The sequence below is a fragment of the Elephantulus edwardii genome, unplaced genomic scaffold (genome assembly GCF_000299155.1).
Source record: "Elephantulus edwardii isolate Elephantulus edwardi_28Jun2011 unplaced genomic scaffold, EleEdw1.0 scaffold00114, whole genome shotgun sequence".
NCBI classification, from domain to species: Eukaryota; Metazoa; Chordata; class Mammalia; order Macroscelidea; family Macroscelididae; genus Elephantulus; species Elephantulus edwardii.
The window spans coordinates 3703744-3720671 of record NW_006399864.1 but is presented as its reverse complement, the minus strand read 5'-3'; the positions used below and the strand labels follow the sequence as shown (position 1 = coordinate 3720671).

The 16928-nt window shown below is 41.8% G+C and overlaps 1 protein-coding gene across 1 annotated transcript in view; it reads right to left on the bottom strand.

Annotated features, from left to right (window-relative positions):
• The window catches only part of EBAG9 (estrogen receptor binding site associated, antigen, 9), a 29451-nt gene extending 24185 nt beyond the window's left edge, over positions 1–5266 (bottom strand). Inside the window, exon 1 of the mRNA XM_006892334.1 lies at positions 5215–5266. The gene's annotated coding sequence lies outside the window, so the exon portion shown is untranslated. The remainder of the gene's footprint in view (positions 1–5214) is intronic.
• Between the last annotated feature and the right edge of the window lie 11662 nt (positions 5267–16928).

Below are 16928 nucleotides of genomic sequence, written 5' to 3'. Positions count from 1 at the left end.
CGATATGCTTTTTGATTTCCTGACTGCTGGTGCTAAGAGTGCTTAAAGTCCTCGTCACTTTTAGTAAATAAGGTCGTGTCATCTGCATATGGCAAGTTGTTAAAAAATTTTCCTGCAATTATTCACACAAGCCAGCTTTCAAATTATTTCTTCAACATACAGCCTGACTATGATGTGAAAGGATACAATCCCAGTATAAATCATGCTCCTTATTCTCTTCCAATGACCACCTGCTGGATTCAGACCTGTTACTGTGTACCATCGGGTTGGAAATGACTCATAGCTGACCCTCCAGAGGGTTTTCAGAGGCAGTTTAACTGCAAAAAAGGAGATTGCCCATCTCTCTCCCATGGAGCACCTGATGGATTCAAATGTCGAATGTTTGGGTTGATAGCGTACCTCCTTACTATTAAGCCAGCAGAGTTTCCAACCTAGGTCTATTTAATTCAAAAGATAAGAACATCTTACAAGACCAGAATAACTAGATGGTGCTGCATACCACTACTGCCTGCTCTGTTCATCACAATAAAAGGTCCTGAAGTCGGAGAAAAATTTGAAAACCAAAATTCAAATCTATCCTAAAGATTATCCTTACTGGTCTGGCACACTGGTGGAAGCCAGCCGCTGGACTGTCACCTCTGGACAACTTCTTCAATTGTCAAGTTGAACCCACTCCCAGAGATGACCTTTTGCCAAACACAAAAGTGACCAATCACAACTCTGAGGAACATGCTCCTTGGAACAATCAACCACATGAGACCAAAAGGACCACATCTACCCAAATACTAAGTTCAGATGCAGGAAGTGGCAGGGAAGACGGGGTAATGGAAATGGGAACCCAGAAGGAAATGGAAGAGTGCTTGTTTTATATATACATACATACATATATATGTATATATATACACACATATATACATACACACACATATAAATGTGTGTGTGTGTAATCGAGTCAGAACCAAACCACAGCAGACCCTCCAGCGGGTTTTCAGAGACAGTTAAGCACATAAGAGGAGACTGCCTATCCTTCTCCTGCAGAGCAAATGGTCTCGACCTGCGTGCCTTTACGATTGCAGTGCAGCTTCTTGCCACTACACACACACACACACACACACACACACACAGTGTTACACTGATGAATAAAGTAAAAGCTCTTAAGCTTTCACTCAAACTACAATATTTAAAAGAAATAAAAAGGAATATCTCACAATCAATTCCTAATTTTAAGTCTTAGTAATGCAATAGTGAATATTTTTAAGGTAAGACTACATTAAATAGGGAATGCAATTAACTGAAAATCAAGCAACACTTCTGACTTTATGGTCACATTGTTTTGAAGGAATAACCTTAACGTTGTTGTTACAGCTGTGGAACAGACTCACAGTGATTTTCAGAGGCTGTAAGTCACATGGAAGGAAACTGCTCGTCTTTCTCACTTGGAGTACTTGGTGGATCTGAACCTGTGGGCTAATAGTGCAAATTCTTAACACTAAGCCACCAGAAACCCCTATTTTAGAATTGTTGTTATGTGCCATCAAGTCACCTGCAACTCATAGCGACCCTAGGTGAAACAGTCCTCAACCCTGCTCTATCCTGTGCCAATCTGTCTCCGACACACCCACCCCGATTACCCCAATCCCTGAATCAATCCACCTCACAGAGGGTCTTCCTCTCCTGCGCTGTCCCTCCACCCTCTCAAGCATGACATCTTTCTCCAAGGATGGGTCACTCCTTGCAACATGTCCAAAGTATGTCAGACAAAGCTTCAGAATCCTTGCCTCCAAGGAACAGCCTGCTTTAACCCTCTCCAGGATGAATCTGTTTTTCTTGGCAGTCCATGGTACATTCAATACTCTTCTCCAGCACCACAGCTCAAAGGCATCAATTCTCCTTCTATCCTCCCTAGTCATTGTCCAGCTCCCTGATGCATAGCAAGTGAATGCAAAAATCATGGCCTGTATCAGGCACACCTGTCTCCAGAGTGATACCATTGCTCTTCAGTATTTTGGAGAAGTTCCTAACAGCAATATGTGTTTTAATTTCTTGGCTGCTAGTGCCAAGGGTGCTGACTGTGGAGTCAAGCAAACTAAATCTGTTAACAATCTCAATCTCTTCACCATCCATACTGATCCATGCTGCCAATTTGCCCAGTGGTAAGAATCTTTGTCTTCTTAATATTGAGTCTCAACCCATATTGAAGGCTGCAGTCCTTGACCTTTGCAGCAAGTGCTTCAGGTTCTCCTCAGTTTCTGTAAGCAGGGTTGTGTCATCTGCATAACATAGATTATTGATGAATCTTCCTCCAATCCTGATGCCACACTTCTCCTCATAGAGCTCAGCCTCCTGGAGAATCTGCTCAGCATACAGGTTGAAAAGGTACGGAAATAGAATATATCCCTGGCGTACGGCCTTCCCAATTTTGAACTATGCAGTATTTCCTTGCTCTGTTCTGATGACTGCCTCCTGGTCCAAGTATAGGTTTTGCATTATCACAGTCAAGTGTTCTGGGATTCCCATTCTTCTCAGAGTCAGCCACAGTTTGTTGTGATCTACACAGTTAAATGCCTTTGCATAATCAATGAAACAAAGACAGACATTCTTTTGGTACTCCTTGCTTTCAGCCAAGATCCACTGAAGATTAGCTACAATATCCCTAGTACCACAACCCTGTCTAAACCTAGCCTGCACTTCTGGCAGTTCTCTGTTGATATGCTGTTCCAGTTGTTTTTGGATAATATTCAGCAGAATTTCAACTTAATGAATATATATTTACTCTCATTAAGACCCTGAGATAAGTGGATAATCCAACCTTGCTTGACAAAAACTTGAAACATGTAGTGATGACCATCAAAGATTATACCTTCAGTACGAATTACAACTAAATATGAAGAAACAAAAACTCTCACTAGACTGATAAACGAAATGGGGAGAAAATTAAAAGTTGTCAGCGATTTCATTCTAATTGGATCAAAAGTCAATATCCATGAAATGAAGAAGTGAAGAAATCAAACCACAAACTCATTGCATTGGCAAATCTATAAAAGGACTCCAAGGCTATCCCTTTGACAAAGAAGGTACACTTAACCCTATCCATGGTCTTCTCAATTTTTTCAAACAAATTCAAAAGCTGGACAATATAAAAAGCAAAAAAGAACTTATGCACTTCAATGGTTATGTTAGGGACGAATAGTGAATATATTACCAACAACCAGAACAGGTCTGTCTTGGACAAAGTGAAAAGAGGACGTTCCTTGGAGGCAAAGATGGTGAAACTCTCACATACTCTGAGCATGCTGCCAAAAGGGACCAGTCCTTGAAGATGGTCACGATGCTTTTAAGGATGGGGGGTTAGCATAAGAGAGGAAGGCCCACAATAGGATGGACTGACACAGCATTGTAACCACAGGCTTGGGTGTATTACAGAGGATGAGGACGGCACTGAATAAAACAAGGCTGAAATTCTCTGTTCAAAGGATCACTGTGAGTTGCAGGTGACTTGATGGTACAAAATAAAGTCAGAAAAATATCATTCTATGAAGACTCAAAACTCATGCTCCTTTGACACAAGGATGAGGATGTTGGCTTTCTCACTTTAGACATCAGGTAAGGTCACTCTTCAGAGAATGACAAAATGGTTTATAGTTAGTGAGAAGAAAACCCTCAGTAAGACAGAACAGCCAGAGCAATGGATGCATATACACCAAAATGAGGATGATGGTACACCTACACTGATAAAACAATGTCATGATAAATGGGGAAGAAATTAAAGTTGTCAATGATTTCATTCTACTTGGATCAACATTCAATATTGTTGGACCATGCAAAGTTTTACCTAAGTCACCATGAATCTCCAGACCTTTTGAATGCAACTAACAACCGCACATTAGACACTATTTTACCCTCTGACCCAGTGCAGAGAAATGCTACTGACCCTGTACAGGTCTTCTATTCTCTCAATTGTCACGTGCCTGTGTATATACTAACTCTAGAATACCAGGCCAGGAAGGCAGGCTGGTGGGAGCTCTGGTGGCCTAGCAGGTAAGTAGAGCCCTGGTGTCTTGAGCACGTACTAAATTCAAGAAATGGTCCTAGACAGCATATGTACTAGCACTCATCTAGAATGAGAAGGTAAACAGAAGAGGTGAATTTCACTCTCCATTAACAGAGGAAGCTAGCGGTGAGGTTCAGAGATACAGTCACTCATCAATAACTTAGTAAGTGGGTATTTTAGGCTCATCTGCACTTTGGTGGCTTTAGAATACTTTCCAGAACTGCTAATACAATCTACTCTCAAAAATAAAAATGCCCTTAAAAGAGTTTTTCTAAGAAAATACAAAAACTTGAGTCAGACCAATAGCAGAAGGTGGTTTAGAATTATGGAGCAAATTTGTGCTACAGACTCATAGAGAAATAATACTGCAGAGATCAACATGCTGTCAAGGGAAAAACACAGACCTAAAATTGAAATAAAGTTCTGCATTAGAAAGTGATCAACTGTATCTCCCCTTTATAATTACCATAAACCACTGGCCCTTTCAACAAATCTATTACATGACAATTCACCAGCCAAGCCACACCATTGCCAATACTGTTACATATTAAACATACATTTCCTAAAACTGACAAATTTTTCTAGCACAAACTTCCATGAAATATATTACCAAATTTCTCATTTCAAGTTCTGAAATAAACCCAACATGATCTAGTCCAGTCCAATACATACCCTGTCTAACTTTCTAACTCTGTATTTAAGAAATGTCACAAAACTCCAAAAATAAAAGTCTACCTGGACTCGCTTAAATGTGGAAAACATGGGTTCAAGCAGCACGAAAAGGGAAACAGAAGTGGAATGAAAAAGTGGCAGTGAACTCTAAGTGTCTATTATATCTGGTAACCAAATCAGGCCCCCAATTACCACTGGGACTCCAAGTCCTCCTATTAGCACAGCTGACTCACACTCACTCACACACACACACAGCCGCCAAGGGGGTTTTCTGTGGCTGTAAATCAGGAGGAGGCTTCCTTGGAGCAGTTGATGGATTCGAACCTCCAGCCTTTGGGTTAGTGACTCAACTCCTTACCCTCTAGGACACCAGAGCTCCTTATTATAAAATGAGGTTTTCCTAAACGGCAAAATAGAGTTTTATAACTAAAATCATTGAACTGAAGACGCTCTCTCTGAAATTGACTGGGGGGAGGCGGCTGTCATCATGCCCACTACACAGATGAGAAAACCACACGCCCGTTTTCAGGTTACACAATCCGATCTAAGTGGAAACACTTAGGTGTCATAGCGGCGGGTCGGGGTTGAGATTTGGGGAAAATCGGAAGTGCGGGGCCTGCAAAGGGAGGCCACGAAGGGCCAGCACGTTTCTCCGCGGGGGGCAAATCCGGAGCTGGGGTGTCCTGCCCGGCGCCCCGCGAGTCGGCCTCCCCACGCGTGAGCGCGGCGAGGGTTCCACGCTGTCCCCGCCGCCAGCCGCGGCTCCCACCCCACAGGTCACCCTGACCCGGAAACAGTACCCCGAAGCGGCGTTAAGCACGGGGTCGGGCCCGGTGGAGGGGCGAAGAGGAAACTGGAAGGGCAGGAAGTGTGGGGCTAGAAGGGAAGCCGGGGCAAAAGGCAGAAGATACCCCCAAGGCAGAGGCAGGGCCGGGCTCGGGTAGGGGTCGGGAAGCCCCTCTTGGCGCGCGGAGCGCACACACTCACCTGCCCCTCCCCCGCCCGCCCGGCGGAGGCTCCGAGCTGCCGCGGGCCGCGCGCGCACTCAAGGCGCGTGCGCGCGCTGCCGGTCGCTTCCCCGAGCTCGCGCTCCGCCTGTTCAGTCCCAGCAGCGCTCATTTAAAGCCGGGCGCGCGCTCCTCCGCAGCCGCCTCTGCCGCCGCGCAGCTGCCATAGCCACCTCCTCCTCCTCTTCGGGAAACCCTCCCCGGCCCCTCCTCTCCACCACCTCCTGGAAGGCGGTGCTCGCTTGTCTCCAGGCCCTCTGTTCCGCACCCCGCCCCGGGATCGGCCTGACCCAATAGGCGCGAGGTTGTGGCTCGGTGTCTGGGCTGAAAGCCAATGAGCGTGCGGGGCGGGGCCAACGGAGACAGGCCCGCCTTCGTCCCGGGTCTGCTCTCTGGTAGGTTAGGTTTGAGGTTGTTGGTGGCTTTGTGATCTTTCTCATTGTGCATTCACTGGGTTCACTCCAAGTTCCCCTATTTTCTATGCAAACCTTCCCCATCCCCCTGAATCCTTCCCCCTTCCTTGGCACCCATGAAACTCCTCTACCAGATGGGGCCAAGAGAAGTGTTTAGGTTGGAACCTCCACCGTCTCTGGAAGATTTATTTAGACGTGCCTAGGCCAGATCCCAATCGTTTTCACACTCAAGAGGTGCAAAATTATAATTTTTTTTCAAATCTTCAAATTTTTTTTAATTGCATTTTTTCCCAACTAAGCATTCTGATATTGTCCCTTGCCCGCGTCAGTGTTTGCTCTCTGCAGGCAGCCCCAATTTAAGTTCCTTTAAGTAGTTCTGTCTTTGTGGTCCGATTTCTCTTGCTATGAAGCTAAGGTTCTTTACTTGAGAGATGATCAGTAAAAGTTTCAGCTCCATTGTTGCAAAGCAACTCGTGAGGAAGATAGTTTTTATGATCAAATATGGGAAGCAGTTAATGTAAAGTGTTCCCCTATCAGTCCTTTCTTTTCATACCTCCTTGTACTTTGAAAACAAATCATCTTTGGTTATTTTCCGACCCTGATCCGACACCTAATTGCCTACTTGTACCTTGTTCCACCTCCACACCCTCTACACTTCCAATCGGTGTATTTCTGTTAATAATTCACCCCGCTGGAGGGTCAGTTCTGACTCCACCGTATACAACAACTATAGTCCCCAAAATAAAGCAGAGAGGGCACAGGGAGAGGGTGTTAATTATAATTAACACAATTATAATTATATACTTTCTATAATTATAACGTACACATTTTGATGGAGGGGTGTGTGTGAAGGAAATGTAAAGGATTTTGTGTGAAAAACAATGTATTCTAAATTTGTAAATAAATCAGTATAAAATTTTTTGAAGTTATATTTTTATGCCTTTCTAAGCTGAGAAACAATCCCGAAGGCACATGGTTCGAGGCCAGCAGCTTCTCTGAGGGAGGATGGGTAATCTTCTCCCTGGGAATTAACAGCCTCTGAAAAAACAGCCTGAGAGTTAGCTATGGTTCAGTTCCGACTCGATGGTATACAACAACAACAACCTTGGATTCATTTCATCTCTGTAAAAGCTCAGCTCTTCATCAGTAAAATGAGCAGTGTGATGCGTATTGCATAGACGAGTTGACTCCCCCTAGCAGAGAGCTAAAGGCGTAGAAAATCATTCACAGATAATAGCTGTTCTTGCAGCAGCTCCTCTTCCTCCTACTGTCTCCTCATCACTTTCAGTACCTTCCTCCCCTAATCCATTAAAACCCTTTACAGTTCTGAAAACACTTCCTCTTGACTCTGTAGGAGCCCCAACAGCATAATGGATTAAGTGTCCAGCTCAACAGTACACAACAACAAAAACAACCTGTTACACAGCCTACATCTTGATATAAACTAGTTTTCAAAGACAGTTTTTCTTCTTTGAGAACTATATCTTGTGGCAAGCAACTGCGACGCAAATCCAAAACCATGCAGTTCAAGGCCACCAGCTACACTGTGGGAGAAAGATGGGCAGTCTCCACTGTCTCTGAAATGGGTTCATTCCGACTCAACAGTACAAAATAACAACAAGCTGTAGGACCGAAATGGAAGCCACAAGCAGTGATGAATTTGTCTCATCCTTTGGCGATGTGTTGCATCATTCAGTCCTATAAACGGTCACTTGAAGAATGTGGTCCTTCAGGATGGAAAACAGGGAATTGCTGCAGGTCAGCAAGAAGAACGAACAGACTCACTCACCACCAACTAACTACAGTAGAATGTCTTTACCCTTCCCCCTTCCCTAAGACTCCTATATAAAAACCTGCCCAGACACACCTTGGTGCGGCTTCTCTGCTCCATCTCTCCGTCCAGACCAAGGAACCTTGCCTGGGAGCTCCCTTAATAAAGCTGCCTATAAGCTTGTTTTCTTTCTCTCTGGTTACTTTCAAGTACGCTATCTAACGCATGCTCCTAAAACGAATCAATTAGTGCTTGTTTCTCAGCACGTTGCTGTTGTATATAATCAAGTTGGAACCAACCCATAACATATAGCAAAACAAAAGTAACAGTCTGCTAAATATGGCAAATACGTGTTTTACTTGAAAAATATCTATGAAATAATATTATTAAATCAACTGAACACTTCATATATATAGTAGTAGCTGTATGGTGGAGGATCATGTTGTTGTTGTTATGTGCCATCTAGTCACCTCTGACTCATACCAACTTTACATACATTAGCTCTGAAACCTGCTCTATCTTAAGCCAATCTCATCATCTCCAACAAAACTAACATTTCTCCAGCCACTGAGTCAATCCATCTCATCCTAGGTTTTCCTCTGCTGTGCTGTCCAGCCACCCTTCCAAATATGATGTCACTCTCCAAGGACTGAGACAGAGCTTCAAAATCCTTGCCTCCAAGGAGCAGCTTGGTTTCACCCTCTCCAGGACAAACCTGTTCTCCTGGCAGTCCACGGTATGTTCAACATTTTTCTCCAGCACCAACACTCAAAGGCATGGATCCTTCTTCTGTCATCCTTATTGTCCAGCTCTCTGATGCATGACAAGTAATTGCAAAGGCCATGGCCTGGATCAGGCACACCTTAGTATCCAGACTGATATTAGTGCTCTTCACTCCAGAGGGGTTCCTGGCAGCAGACTTTCCCAATGTAATTCATTTTTTATTTCCTGTCTACTGATGCCAAGAGTATTGATTATGGAACCAAGCAAACTGAAGGTATCAACAACCTCAGACTTTTCTCCATCTATCATGAAACTGCCAGTAGGCCCAGTGGTGGGAATCTTTGTTTTGAGTATTGTTAGTAGACTACCTTTTAAGAATATGACGCTTTATTCCATGGTTCCCTAGTTGTACATGAGAAATGTGGGAGGTCAGGTGACATATCAAATTCCAATGGGAGGGATATAGTAGATAAACCTACGACGTAAGAGTTTTCTTTCTGGATTGACTCTATTCCATGAGGTATAGTTACCTCTTCCTACTCTGTCTCAATCATCTTGCCCTTTTAAAGCTTTCATGTCTGTCTCTCTCTCTCTCATCTCCATCTTGATTTATTCACACCACTCATTTCCAACTTCTCACTGTCTCTGCTGCTCTGTGTAGGCTTTGCTGTTCTGAGTTCTCTAGCTGAGTCTAGGTACAGTCTAGTCAATGATTCCTCTGCCCTCATCCTTGCCCAGAAGGTAGGACAGACTTTCCAGACTACTACTACCAGCACACTACTTTTCCATCCCTTCAACCCAAAATTTCCTGGCTTTTTACCAAAGGGTGAGTTTTCCCTCAAGCACAGTTTTAGACCTCCTGTTCTGATTTGCACTTTCACAGCTTTTTATTAATGAGCAGCTGCTCATGGTTGAATACAGATCATAAAGCCACATCTATTTTTTGACAAAGCCTTGCAGCTCAGAGCGTGACAGCTTTGAACAGATACCTTGGTAAATGATGGACTGATGATCATTCTAATGAATTGAGTTGGTTTTTTAAAATTTTATTTTTTCACAGAATCTTCCTTGCTTTCAAAACAGTTTATTTTAATATCCGGGAATATTATAAGCTTGCTTTTACTATCCATCAACACCATTTACTAGTTAGGGTCAATAGCTTCATAGGGAAACCAGAAAGACTGAAGTCAGCTTTTACATTTCATTTCTATTAAAACAAAGTTAACTTTCCCTAAGACATTTAAATGAATATTTGCCATCATAATAATCACGGAAACATATCTTTAATTTGTTGTTGTTATTGTTATGTGTCAACTATGACTATAACCCTATGCATGATGGCTCTGAACCCTGCTCTATACTGAGCCAATTTCACTGTCTCTGACACACTTACCCTCATTACCCCTGTAACTGTGTCAATCTAGCTCATCCAGAGGCTTCCTCTTCTTTGCTGTCTCTTGACCCTTCCAAGCATGATATTTCTCTCCAAAGACCGGTACCTCCTGATTATATATGCCCAGCATATGTGAGACAGAATCTCAAAATCCTTGCCTCCAAGGAGCAGCTTGGTTTCACCCTCTCTAAGACAGACTTGTTTGTTCTCTTGGTGGTTGAATACTTTTCTACATCATCACAACTTAAAGGCATCAATTCTTTTTTTTTCTTCTCCTTTTTCTTTCTCTTTTTTTGGTTGTGTACCATCAAATTATATCTGACTGGCACAGGAAGACATTGCTCCTCCTTCTCCGGCAGAGCATCTGATGGATTCAAACCACATGCCTTTGGAATTGCAGTGCTGCTTCTTGCCACTAGGCCACTTAATTTTTCTTCTGTCATCCTTAGTCCAGCTCTTCAATTCATAAAATGTAATTGCAAAGATCATGGCCTGATCAGGTGCACCTTAGTCTCTAGACAGACATCATTGCTTCTCAGCACTCTGGAGAGGTCTCTGACAGTAGGTTTTCCTGCAATTCATCTTTTATTTCCTGATTGCTAGTGCCAAGAATATTGATTGTGGAACCAAGCAAGCTGAAATTGGTAACAATCCCTCCTCCCAAGTCCACTCCACTGTGCCGCCTTTGTTCTGGACTCCTGTCATGACAATAATACTTAATAATATATCCCTTTTAAACAATTCTCTCTCTCATCTGTTTCAATGTAGTATGCATATTTTATCCCATCTTTCTCATTCTCTCCTCAACCCCGCTGTCAGTCCCATTTTACAACAGTGGTCTCATGCAGTATTTGTTTACTGACAAAGTTCATATACATTGTTTTCACACCAGATTTTTCCTCTTTCCTTTACCCACCCATGCCTCCACCCATCAAATTGTGTGACCCTGTGATTAAGTCCCCCACCTCCCCTTCTTGGTTCCTCATACTCATTCTACAATAATGGTCTTATGCAGTATTTGTCTTTATGAGACTGAGTTAGTTCACTCAGCATAATGCTCTCCAGTCCCTTCCATGTTAGGTAGTATTTACAAAATTGTTGCTCCTGCGTGCTGCTTAGTATTCCATTGTGTGAATATACCATAATTTCTCAATCCATTCCACTGTGGTTGGGCATTTGGGCTGTTTCCACGTTCTTGCAATGGTGAATAACGTGCCTCAGTTCTCTCAGGGTATATTCCAAGCAGTGGTTTTGGTGGAATTGTAAAATGGTAAGACACAGCCTTCTTAATGGTAACTATCCTGTTTGAAATAATGATTTCCTATTGTCCATCCCAATGTTTAAGTACTTGACTGCTATATGAAAAGTGGGTACTCCAAAGCATCACTCACTGCATTCTTTGAGAGAAAGATGTGGCATCTAGCTTCTCTAAAGATGGATAGACTTAAAAACCCTGTGGGCGCAAGCAACAAATTCTGGCGAGGTTGTGGAGAAACCGGAACCCGTATTCACTGTTTGTGGGAGTGTAAAATGGTGCAACAACTGTGGAAGGCGGCATGGCACTTTCTCAAAAAGTTGCAAACAGAGATACCATTCGACCCAGCAATTCCACTACTGGGAATATACCCTGAAGAGACCATAACTGACATCCAAGCAGATACATGCACATCCATGTTTATTTCAGCTTTGTTCACAATAGCAAAGAGCTGGAAACAACCTAAGTTCCCATCAACAAATGAATGGATAGAGAAGCTGTGGTATACTCACACAATGGAATACTACGCTGCATTGAAAAACAAGGAACTCATGCAATATTATTCAAAATGGTGACCCTGGAGGACATTATGCTGAGTGAAGTATCTCAGTCACAAAAGGACAAATACTGCATGGTGCCACTGTTGTAAAACATAACTGATCTCGGGGTTGGGGGGAGACTGAGAAAGATGGGTTCAATAATATATACTGTGAAACAGATGAGGGAGAAAACTGTTTAAAAGGGATATGTGACTAGGTATTTTTGTCGTGACAGGAGTCCAGAGTGAAGGCTGCATAGTGGAGTGGACCTGAGGGACGGTTTGTAAAACAATGAAAGCATTTTTCTTTTACTTTTCCAAGAGGGTAGTGTACTGGGGGGGGGGGTTGGGAGGGGAGAAAAGTACAACAATGAATAAATGGAAATCCAAAGTCTCTGTAAATTTTCATTGAAATTAATAATAAATTTAAAAACAAAAATAAACCCTATGGGCTCGTTCTATTCAGTCCTACAGGAATGCAATGAGTTGGAATCAGCCTGAGACTTGACAATACCCAGTATTTCTCTTATGGTGTTGTCCATTCTTTCTTGTTCAAATCCACTTAGAAGGATATGTGTCTTGATTGTTGTTTATGAAACTCTTAATTTTGAATTGCTGTTATCCCATCTGACCCTTTTTAAGTACTAGACACATTGGTAATCTTATTTGTCAGTACAGTATGCTGGATATTGTATAAATGGTTATGTGCCAACATATATTGCAGATTTTAAACAGTGAAAATCATGCATCTTATCATGGAATATATTCCTTGCTGCAATGTTTATATGAAGTTAAGTTCTTTTAAAGTGAGAATTAAGTCTACATTTTAATCACTAGAAACTTTTAGTAGAAAAAATGTATTGTCCCTTCCTAAGTAAATATATGTATTAAGAATCATCTTCTTAAATGTATGAGATACAACTAAAATAACAATGAAAAACACTCTTACTACGTAGCCAAGAAGACTCATAAATATCTTGCCCCACCAAAAAATCTTTTGGTTTTTTTTTTGGTTTTGGTTGAGGTTTTTTTTCCCTGCTGATAGGCACTGAGCCCATTACCATAGCAACCAAAGTTGGTTGGTCTGTAACTAGATGTGAATTTTACATACTGTCATTTGAAATGTTAAGGCTGTAAGGATAAAGTGCACTTTCTATGATATTTGGAAGGAACTTTTTATCTCAAAAATCTGGTAGAAGTTTCATCAAGATATCATTTATTATTTATTTAAACAGATAAACAGATTATTTGATACCAAATCTCTCCCTGCCCCCAAAAGAAACATTACTACTGCATCAATTCTGGATCATGGTGATTCTCCAGCAGATTTCTGAGGTTGTAGATCTTTAAGGCAGAAAACTGCCCGTCTGTCTCCCATGGAGCAGATGGTGGATTTGGTTAGCACTACAACAGAGTGCTGGTAAAAAGTCAGAAAAGCCAAAGGAACACATAGCCCTTATCTAAAGGACTTTTTCTAATAAAGTCAGCATGCTATAAATAGTATTCCTGGAAGCACAACACTGCTTTCTTGAGGAATTTTCCATCACTATATGCTTGGAAGCAGGAGTGGCATCCACTTCCTAAACAACATGCCTCTGGAAACTATAAACTTTGAGAAATGATAATTAAAGAAGGCTTCAGGTCTTCCGTTTCATAGGGTTGCTATGAGTCGTGCTCAACTTGATGGCAATCAACAACTACAGCAACAATCACTATGCGCATACTTTGACCGCATGGCCAGGAGGGGACCGGTCCCTGGAGAAGGACATCGTGCTTGGAGGTGTGGAGGAACAACACAGGAGAGGAAGAGCCCTGATGAGATGGATTGATACGGTAACTAGGGTAATGGAGGTAGGTGTGTTGTAGTCAGTCAGACAGGCTCAGGATAAGATGGGCTTCAGAGCTGTGGTATACAGGGTGCCTACGAGTCATGGGCGACTCAACGGCACATAACAACAATCACTATACATAGATTACACCTACTCCTCACTTAGGAATGGTTATATTATGTTGTGAATCTAATTGTTGTCCCCGAAATATGTATCAAGTTGGCAGGCCCATGAAGCTCAGTGGTTGCAGTTATCAATGATGTAATCATCTCCCATGTTGTGCTTGGCCTCTTAATTATAAGAGGATTAGAGTGAGATGCAACACCTTTAATCAGGTCACAGCTCTGATCTTCTAAAAGAGAAGTTTCTCTAGAGTTGTAACCACTGAGTTTAATAAGAGATTGCGCACAAAAAAATAATTTCTTCATATTACATCAGATTTAACTGCTTTCTCAGCTGAAGCACTTGCTGGGGGAGTTTTATTTCCTGCGTACTTCAAAAGTTAATAGTTTAAAAGTTAACTTCTCTTTGAGATTTGAGTAGTGATAGCAATATTAATCTTCATTTCTTTTCTCCAGAGACAGAGCAACATGCAATGAGGACTCCCTGTGACATACAGGAGGAAGCCAGCCAGCCTCAGGATGACAATAGTAAGAGCTGGGTAGCATAAATGGGACATGAAATTGGCTCAACAGAAACTAGTTTAGATTTTGGGTTTACCACAACCTAATGTGTACCCACAACTTCCCAGGACACCTAGGGACCTTTCCATCAGGCCTAGAAAATCTTTAGAAGCTAGTATCCTTAATCCTTCCCCACTGAAAGCGTTATCATCTCAAAGAACTCCCCTTCTAAAAAAACCTTCTTTTTAAAGCTACCTGACTTGAAAGGGAGCTCTTTTGGCCTAGTGGTAAGGAGTTGTGCTGCCAACTCAAAGACAAGTGGTTCAAATCCATAGTTGCTCCAAGGGAGAACTCTGGGCAATGTCCTCTTCCCCTGTGATTTACAGCCTCTAAAAACCCACTGGAGGGTCAGCCAGGAGTCAGTTCGGACTCACCAGCACATAACAACTTTTAAAGTTTTATATCTTTGACTGGTGCTTTGTAATTTATCCTACACTGGGTTGCCTTTTGTCAGATACACAGCAATCCTAAAACTGATCTGTATGTCTGACATTACCAAAGTTTAGCCAGTCTTCCAAGGAGAGATTAATTGGTGTCCCGGGGACAAATTGTTCCAACAAATCCAAACTCCATCTCTCCTTCCTACTCTGTTCTGCCACTATTAAGACTTAACCAGTCCCAGGGAACATTAGAACAGATACTTTCAAGAAGAAACAAAACTGTGGAAGGTTTAGGGGAGGGAAAGGAAGCCATAGATTAATGTGACTAAATTTACCAAATATCTCCTACTGCATATTATAGAAATTATACATAAAGGTAGATCTACCAATATATCCATCCTTGACCAATGAGTCCTGGTGGCACAATAGGTTAATCACTGGGCTGTTAATGGAAAGATCTGAAATTCAAACCTCTCCAAGAGAAGATGCAGCAGTCAGTCAGCTCTCATTACAGTTTGTAACCTTACAAACTCTCCAAAGACATAAAGCCTAGAGATCCTCTCTCCTCTAGGTGAACCTTTGTCTTATAGGGATTGCTATTAGGGTTGCTATTACAGAGGCAGTGGATTTTTAGGTTTATCTTTCCAGAGCAGGTGGGTTTTATGCTCAGAAAGTTTACCTTCCAGCAAATGACACTCAACAAGAATTTGGAACTCCTAGTGAATTCTTGCCTATACCTTTAACTTCAACACAGCATTTCCAATATACTCATCTCAGTCCATTGTTAGACTTATTTAGCAGAATTGTTCCAAATATTTACCAAAACAATATACATATTATACAACTATTTTCACATGCTTGGCATTGGGTTCAATTAAGCAACTGTTTATTAGCAGGTGTTCTTCAGTGAGTGAGAAGACCTCATGGTATAAGATTTTGTAATCATCTCCCAAGGGTCTACAGTTTAGTTGAGAATGCATCATTTCAGTGTAGTGTGCTAAGTGAGAGAGAAAGTTGTAAGTAACAGAGGGGGCATAGAAGAGGGAGAAAGAAGCATTCTGGAAGGATGAGATGGATGAAGGATAACTTTCAAAAAGAGATGTTGAAGAATAAAAAAATTAGTTTTGCCGAAGCAGGACGTTTCAAATAGAAGGGATATGCAGGCAAAAGCAAAGGCTAAAAGAGCACTGGACAGTGAACTTGACTGCAAACTCCTTGAAGGCAGTGAACTGTCCTTAACTCAGCATTTTCCCCCAACATTCAACAGAATGTCTAACACAAATGGTTACTTCTTCACTGATTAGTGAAAGCATGAAGCAGGCTTGTGGTGAAATCAACAAGCGATTTGAATACTGGACTATCAAACAAGTGAACAAACTTGTCTTGGAAGACTTTCACCCAGATTGCTACTTAGAAGTGATGATGGTGAGATGCTGTCTTCCTTTTGTCATGTTAACAGGAAGGACTAGTTCCCTGGAGAAGGACATCATTCTTAGAAACTAGAAGGTCAGTGTTAAAGAAGAGGATCCTCAACAACGTAACTGCAACACATTGAGATAGACCCAACGATTGGTGAGTGCTGAGACCTTAACCACTGTGTGACCAGGGTGCCCTTGAGCCTAGCTATTGTTTGCTGGGTGCCACCGATTTGAGCGACGCTGTGAACGATCGGAACCCTGTCCTATCCTGTGCCGTCCTCATCATCTCTGAAACACTTGAGCCCATTGCTACAGTCACTGTGTCAATCCATCTTTTGGAGAAGACTAGTTTAGCACTTTGGAAATCAGAACCTTAAAAGTGATTGCAGGAAAATAAAAATCTACAGCATATGCAAAATTTCAAAATTCTAGAAATCTGATCTAAAGATGCTAAATCAAAAGTAGACAAGCTGTAAAAACAAATTAAAAAAAGGAGGCAAGATCTTAACTCTCTAAAATAGTTGATGACTTGTTGAGATAATCGCCTTGAAGTGGCAGGCTCGTTTCCCCAGAGATTTTTAAAGCTGTTTAGAAATGAAATAACATTCAAACATAAACAATCGAAAGAAATTTATTTTGAAGATGTTGGTTTCTGTGATTAAAGCTAATGAGTACATCATATGGATTATAAAAATATTTTCAATATATTGAGTCAAGAATGCTGTGGACTTTTTGTTGTGCAATGTAATAGCCAGGAAATAAGAAGTTATGTTCTTTTTCTTTTTAGCTAGTTCT